The sequence below is a fragment of the Carya illinoinensis genome, chromosome 7, assembly GCF_018687715.1.
Source record: "Carya illinoinensis cultivar Pawnee chromosome 7, C.illinoinensisPawnee_v1, whole genome shotgun sequence".
In the NCBI taxonomy this organism is placed as follows: Eukaryota; Viridiplantae; Streptophyta; class Magnoliopsida; order Fagales; family Juglandaceae; genus Carya; species Carya illinoinensis.
In genome coordinates this window covers 14022501-14030759 of record NC_056758.1, presented here as the reverse complement: position 1 = coordinate 14030759, position 8259 = coordinate 14022501, and positions in this window count along the sequence as shown.

Sequence of the window (8259 nt, the reverse complement as noted above, 5' to 3'; positions counted from 1 at the left end):
CAACACTTTACAACTACATTTCACTTCACAACTACGCATCGAACTCCACAAATACTAACTACACAATCTATAATCCAACCAATCAACTACTATAAACATAAATAACTAAAGATAGAGGGTTATACCATCGACGGGATAACCCATGCGTCGCTCACTGCTCGTCAAGATCAAGCATTAGAGGAGTAAACGTGGTGGTAACACAGCGTATGGTGGTTGTCCACCACGTAAAGTGGCAGTTTGGGCTTGAGAATAGCTTGGCATGGTCTTGGAAAGCCTCAAGGTGACCTCGTGGTGGTCAAAGGTGGCGGAGCACGGCGGCATCAAGCCATGAACAGTGAATTTGAAATGCTAGGAGTTTGCTTGAGTTGGATGAAGGCCATAGGACTTCATGGGAAGCTATGGGAAGGTAGAGGAAGATGTGGTGGAGCTGTGATGGCGAGGTGGCGGCCATACGGTGGCTCACGGCGGTGGATCAACCACTTGAAGCTAGTTTTGGCCTTAGAGAGTGAGGGAGAGTGAGAGCTATACATAGCTCCGTTGGACATGAAATTTGTTGGAGAAGATCATGGTGATGAGAGGAACAAGATGGTGCTGGTTGACTCACTCAAAAATGAGTAGCACTAATGCTATCCCAAGTGCAGGAGGATGTCGTGTAATAATTAGGAATAAATTCCTAGATCGTCTCCTCAGGGAAAGTTGCTTAAAATTAAACTTGTTGAAAAAAATGTGAAAAACTTCACAAAGAGAAAATAAAATGATGGTATGTGCAATGGATGGAAAAGGGTACTAGTGGGACTAGATTCATGTCTTTTGATTTTGATTGTCGGATTGGAATGTAAAGGACTAATAGATTAAACTCAGAAATTAATAAAATTAAATTAAGCATTAAACTAAATTAGAAAGTAATTGACAAAACATGAACTGAAAATTGAAAATGCCCAAAACCAAGATTCTAGAATTCATCTTTGTAATTAAATCACAAATTCTCAAAATAACACATAACAATTGTAATCACTATTAAATGAAAACTTAAAGATGTGCGAAAAATAAATAACACGAAATAAGTAAACAGAAAATAAATTACCCTAACTTCTAAGCTAAACAAATCTCAAAAGTATTCCATAAATTTTAAACTGAAGTTAAATAAAATAGAGAACGAAAAGTCTAAACGAAAACTTCCTTTCACTATTCAATTGAAATTCAAAACAACAAGGAAACAACTTCTCACATATGACTCTTGAAAATTAATCTCTAAACCTTTAATAAAAACTTTAGAACAATTCCTCTACTCCCCACGTATGATGTTTCAGAAAAATCAAAAACAAAAATAAAAACTTAAAACCAAACCTTTCTTACAATAAATTAAAGTAACACAATTAATTAGAACTTCTAAAACAATTTCTTTTTGTTGCATAAAATAAACTAGCATACTTGATTAAAACTTCTAAAACAATTTCTTTTTGTTGCATGAAATAAACTAGCATACTTGATTAAAACTAAGGTATTACACTTAATGAAATAAAATTCTAGAAAAAATCTTAATACACTTAATAAAAATGCTAAAACAACAAAGTATTGAAACTAAAAGGAGAAACAAAATTTCGAACACAAGAAAGAGCTAATTCTTTCAAGTACATAACAAAGAAATAACATAAGCAGAAAATTGTGTGTGTTGAGTTGTCTTTTTCTAAGTTTTAGTTCTCCCTTGTAAGCTTCGGACTGCACCCTTTTATAGCCGAACATCTTGGCTAGTTGCATCTCACATTCATTTGGTTTCACACTTAATTGCATTCACACCTCAATTGGTTTCACACCTCAATCTTGCATTCACACCTTAATTCGGTCACCTCTTGCATTCACACTTAATTGCCGTGTCTTGCATTCCTCCTCTCTTATTTTATTCAATTGGTTTCTTAATTCAAACCAAACAACCAAGTCCAACACGGTTGTTCATGCCTAACTTCATGCCTAACTTGTTGCACGGTTCTTCTTTGCCTCCAAATCAAATTAACGAGCCGACTTCTCCTATCTCTTCTCTTCAATCCGTTTTCTTTCAATTCCAGCACACATCACTCACCTACTTTAAGAATAATTCCAGCCAATTCCTTTCAACCCCTAGAAAAAGCATGCACCGACTGCTTATTACTTCCAGAAAAATAATCTGCACCTATACAACACAAGCACCCACCGATTGCCTCCTTCTATCACAGCACAACACATCTCCCTTCTTCAATCTAATTCAGTTCCAGAAATGCACCGACTCACTCCTTTTTAATTCCAGCACACAACTCTCTCTAATCATGCATTGACCGACTCTCTCTATGTCTCTACTCATCAGAATAAAGTCAGCACCAATAAAATCCTTCAAACTGACTATCACTCCTGCTAGAGAAATTAATCCAGCCGACTAAACTCCAATCCATCACATGTTCCTCTTTCTATCTTCCTTCATTTCGGCTCTTGTCCAATTTAATGGAAAGGAAGCAGCCTTTTATGACTTTTTCAATGTCAAATTTGGTGGAGAGCAGCAGCCTTCTTCTTCATATAATTTCAGTGGACAGCAGCAGCCTTTGATGACTTCTTCCTTCATTTCGGTGGACAGCAGTTGGTGGACAGCAGTTGGTTTCTTCTTCCAATCCTCACATGTTCCTCACCTTCATTTCATGAATGCCCTTGGTTGAAAGTTCAAGCACAGAATCTCTTGTACCTACTGCACCGTCCAGCCACACACACACACACACACACACACACATATATATATATAGATGGTTGAATTCAAGTTAGTGTTGCCAAACTCCTTCCTCCAAGTCAAGCATGGCACGGCATGCTCTTCCATATTTATTTGTTTTTCTTTTCAACATGCCTCTTCTTTGTTTCAGCCTCCTTTTTGGACTTGGGTTGAGTTGGTGGGTTTATTTTAGTGTGAAAAAAAATGGATCCGTGAGTTGAAGGGCATGAGTATTCGGTGGGGTGATTGGTGTGGCCGTGTATGAGGTTAGATGGAGTTGGGAGTGTTTGAATGGTGGGAAAGCTCAAGACAAAGTATGAACAAGGCATGAACATAATGAACCATGGTATTGGTATGCATGAAAAATGGAGATGGAGATTAAAAAGAAAACACTCAACAACAAAATAACATAAATGAAAAATTAGCTTGAGCAACTTCCATTCAAAGATGGCAAGAAGTGCTTCTATCTTTTGAGGTTCATGGATTGAACCCAAAAGATGGAAAGATAGCTCAAGAAACTTTATGAACATGAAGAATAAGAAAAACAATGGTACAAATGCAAATGATAATGGAAAGCAAGAAAAATTATGGACTAGAATGCACAGTAATCAATAGTTGGTAGAATTCAAGCAGAAATTCATGCTTTTAATCAATTAAAATCACAACTTTGATTTATCCTTATTAATCATTTTTCCATTTAAAACCAATAATAATGTCATGATGAATTTAAAATACATTGGTTTTAAATAGCTAAAATATGCAATATCTCAGCTCAATCACTGGTGAAACACCATGGGTAGCCATGTACGGCGGCATACGGTGGTGCAACCGAAACTAAGGCTATGGAGACCCATCGGAGATAAAGAGAGTGTTAGAGGAAAAGAAAGGCATGGGGAGGAAGCCCAAGAAGTGGTGAATCTATTGGTGGTGCTTGGTGGCCATTTTGGCCGTGTATGGTGGCTTAAGGAGGAGAAAATGGCTTAAAGACCCATTTGCTTGGAGGAAGAAAGAGAGAGAAGAGGTGGCGTAGCTCACCATTGGTGCAGTGGTGCTCCCCGGTGGGGGGGGGGGGGAGATCATGCCGGTGTGGGAGGTGGGGCACGGCGTGGCACCGACTGGGAGGCTTGGACCGAACAGATGGAGGAAGCCAACACACGAGCTGGACGTGCATGGGAAGAGAGAGAAGAGAGAGAAAGAAGAAAAGAAAAAAGAGAAAAAGTGAGGAGGAAAAGAAAGGGGCCTGGGTATTTAATCCCAGTCCTACACTTCGGGATCCTCAAAACGATCTAACAATGAGTTTAAACACTGATTTGAAAATGCGGAAGTGTTTTATTAAAAAATAAAACACTGAGAGACATTAAGATAGAATATTATTTTATAAACTAAAATTTATAAAATAATATTTCTTCATCATTATTTAAAATGATAAAGTGTCGTTAATTACTCAAAGAGGATAAAACCATTTAAATTAAATAAGAGTTTTCAACGTAAAGTTAAACCTCTTAATATTTTAAAACAATTAAAATATTTAATATAAGTAATTATCCACAATTATAATATTTTTTGATCTCATTAAAATATTATAATTGTGCTACATTAAAAACAAGCTTATCTAATAATACTGAAGATATCTTCTATAGATATTTTCATAATATTTAAAATATCCGTAAGCATTAAAATATCTATCTTACTTTGAAATCCGCTGGATAACTTTCAAAACACGCCATCGAGGTACAGTGCTTAAGATAAGGCTTAGCACATAGATCGAAACTCAACACGTAGAACAAAGCTTAACATAGATTGAAGCTCAGCACGTAGACCGAAGTTTGAGACGTAGATCGAAGCTCATAAGAAGAAGAAGAAAGAAGGAGCAGATATTACACAATGGCTTTACACAATGTTTCTCGGTTTGGTTCCCATGGCTCTCGCTCTTCCCACTCTCAAGCTTCCCCTCAAATGGTTGGAGTTACTATTTCTTACAACCCATAAAACTTTAAAGGCAGTCATTGGTCTGCAATGACTTCTTAGACCGATCTGGACTTTGTGACGAAATCCTAAGGAGTCCTAAATTAGGTTGTGTTGGAGGTGCCTAGGCTCAATCTTGGGGCAATCGATTTGGAGGGGTTTGCTAGAAAGGTGGCCATATGCATGGACTTATTCTTGATAGGGCTAAGTTTCCCCTTTTGCTGTCCCATTCAATACATTCTAGATTATTTAGGAATGGCACCTACCTCACTACATTCCATTGCCTGGAGGATGTTGTTGTCATACTACGTCATGTGGAGTCAAGTATTGGAGCCCCCGGTGATGAATATCATGACCTTACCACTAGTGAATTCCTTTACACTCATGGTGTTCAATGAATTTGTATAAACCTTTGCAAGTTCCATTCGAAGGTCAAGTATTGGGTGGCATGTATAGACACTTGTTACTCTCACATCAAGGACTCGCACAAGAAGCTTTTCACGTTAGGCATTGGTTGGGAATATCTCATGGCAGAAGCTCAATGCCAACAATTTCCCAACTGAGAGGTATGGAGGATAATTCCCAAAGACTATGAGTTTGATGTGGTGCTCTCCATCTGAAAGCAGGCTCACATTCAACAAATTTATACTTCAATTAAATAGAATAGATTTTTGTAAAAGCCCCACCTAGATGGTGACTCAGTGCATGGCGAGTATGAGTCTTCAAGTGAATAGAGTTTTGGAGACGCCTTCATCCTTTTAGAACATTGGCAATGGTTTATGCATCTTCATATGTAAAATTATATCTTTTGAAGATTGATTTTGCATATGAAAAAAAATTTCCACATTGGATTATGCATATTTTAACTAACTAATAATAAAATATTAATTATTTTATAATTTTTTTTCCTATAAATCTAGATGGTCCAATAAATTCAATAGTCCAAGGCATTGTATATGAGATATGAAAAGTGCTTCATCAAATTTAGCAGCACAAAGTCGAAGTTCAAGTACCCCACCACACTATGTTCACGTCCCCAAAACAAAATGATTTACCAAAAATGAAAACCAATGGAATTGAAATCCAGGACGAGCAAAAGGATGATGGGAAATTTCTGTGGGGAGGGATACGTTTTCCTATGGAAATTCAAGACGACCTATGGGTAGAAATAGATGGACCATGATAGGAAAGTCGTCCATCCCAGAACCACATTGAGTTAACTACCATCTGAACCATCTGATATGTGTATGGTGCCCTGATGTGGTGGGCTCGATTATGAAGTTGACGGCTGTTGTTTATTCAATAGACTAACAAAAGAGTAGAGGGAGCAATGGGAGTAGTAGGAAAGAAGAGTGCAATTTGGATAAAGAGATAAAAACATTAAAATAATATTTGAAGAGTAAAAACTAAGTCTTCAAAGATGAATAATCACTATTTATAGTTATGCATAATTTTAGAGATGCATAACTCAATGTGGATGATTTTAAGGACACATTATTCAAATTTGAAGATGAAGATAAAGATGAACAACCCAATGCTAGTGCTTTTAGGAGTTATTTTCCAGGGGTTGTCTACATCACTCCCTAGGGAAAGTGGCTCATTGTGGCCAACCGATCATCAACAATACATTCCATTGCCCCCAAAAGATGATGAGCCAACTAGCCCAGTTTCTCCTCCTAGTGATCGCTTGGAGGAAATTATGAGGTAGGTTGAGGCTAACTTGGCATTAGTTTTGGAGGTCAAGTCCTCTGGAGATGGCAACCAAGAGCAGATTGGTCGGGCCCTATCTACACCATATTGTTCGGCTGAAGCCCTTGACCAAGGAGATGAAGAGGAGGGGGAGGACATCAATGTGGTTATGTACTCTGTGTGTTTGGAACCTGTACTGGAGGGTTCTGTAGACCACCTTTCCAAGGTGCCCTTCGAGACTGTCAAGGACACATCCTTAGGCCCAGAGAGTTTGGCCAAGATACGTAAGGTCAGTGAACAGGTGCTTCCACAGATTGGTCAAGGTGGCCCCATAAAGCTTGGCCAAGATACTTAAACTCCCAAATTCCCATTTGATCATTGGGGGTTATCATGTGATGACCTTCCAAGAATGGAGCTTAGTGGCAGTTGGGTTTCAATCCCTTCCCTGCATGTTAGTGTTTCTCTTTCTAATGGAGGGATTCCTTTGTCTGCCAATCCTTCACTGCCTTTCAATGTTTCACATCTTGGCAAGGAGGATCAGACCAAGTTCTTCCTTTAGGCGGGGATAAGCCACTTGGGAAAGGTGAGTCAACTTTGAAGACAAGTGCTGCCTGCATGCCTCGATCACCTATTGCCTCACCATCCCATCGTCCCAAGCAAGTGAGTAGTTCTAGGTGATGACTTGCAAAAATTTCATATTGCAGATTTTACAAGTTCGCTCGAGCAAATTCAGGTAGATTCAAACGCTCGACTGCCGCTCGACAAGGAGCTCGAGCGGGTTGCTGAAAAACAAAGATCGCTCGAGCGGAGGGTTTTGGCCGCTCGAGCGAAATTAGGCAGAGTCGAACGCTCGACGTGCGCTTGATAGGACGCTCGAGCGAAATCAGGCAGAGTCGAACGCTCGATGCCCGCTCAACACCCCACTCGAGCGAACATCATATTTTCACAAATTTAAGGTTTTCCGCCGTCGCACCATATAAAAGCAATTTTTCACTCTAGGGCCCCGACTTTTGACGGGAGAACACTTCTTGGGACAGAAAAACATAGCTAGAGGGATTCAAATCATCTGTTTTGGAGAGGGAATTCCAATTATTGCACGTACATTGGAATCATACACGAGCACAGATGGGAGAAAAGCATTGAATCGTTCCCTTGAGCTTTTGAAGACGAGTTGTGGCTGCAAGGAGGATTTTTCAGTGTTTATTTTCTTCCAATCTTCTCAGAACAATTATGGTGAATTCGTTTATGTTGAATTCCATTTCTAGCATGAGCTAAATTTACTTTATTCTAGGACAACGATGTAACCTATTTCTGAACTATGCTTGTTTGTCTATGCTAATTTAATGCAATTCTCTCTTTGTTTATCTGATTTATTCTGAGTTTATTGCTTCTAATTAACTGGCCATTGATTAGATGATAATTAATCTTGTGATTTGCTATCAAAAGAGGGAATCATAGGGTAGATCTTGGATATTTCAGCATAGGTAAGTATAGAGATCGAAAGACTTGTATGAACCTATGTAGTAATTAAATCTTTGGTCTTATTGCGTCCTTGATTATTGAATTTGCATATTTTTGTGTGAATTCATAACCAAGAGTCAATTCCAATTGACTATCGAAAGAGGCTTTTGGATGAATTAGAGATTTGCTAATAGATAAAAGAGAATTAAATTAAGTTAGCTGGATGAGAAAAGCATAGTGAAGAATTAGGTGAAATCGATTTCCTAGAAGTTTTCTTCTCCATTAAGTTGATCTTCGAACGTCAGTTTTATTTCCTTTGCATATTTCTCTTTGAGTTGATTTTAGTTTAAATTGCAACTACAAAAATTTTAGTGATTCCTCTAGATAAAATCAAATTTAGTATAATTTTGGTATTT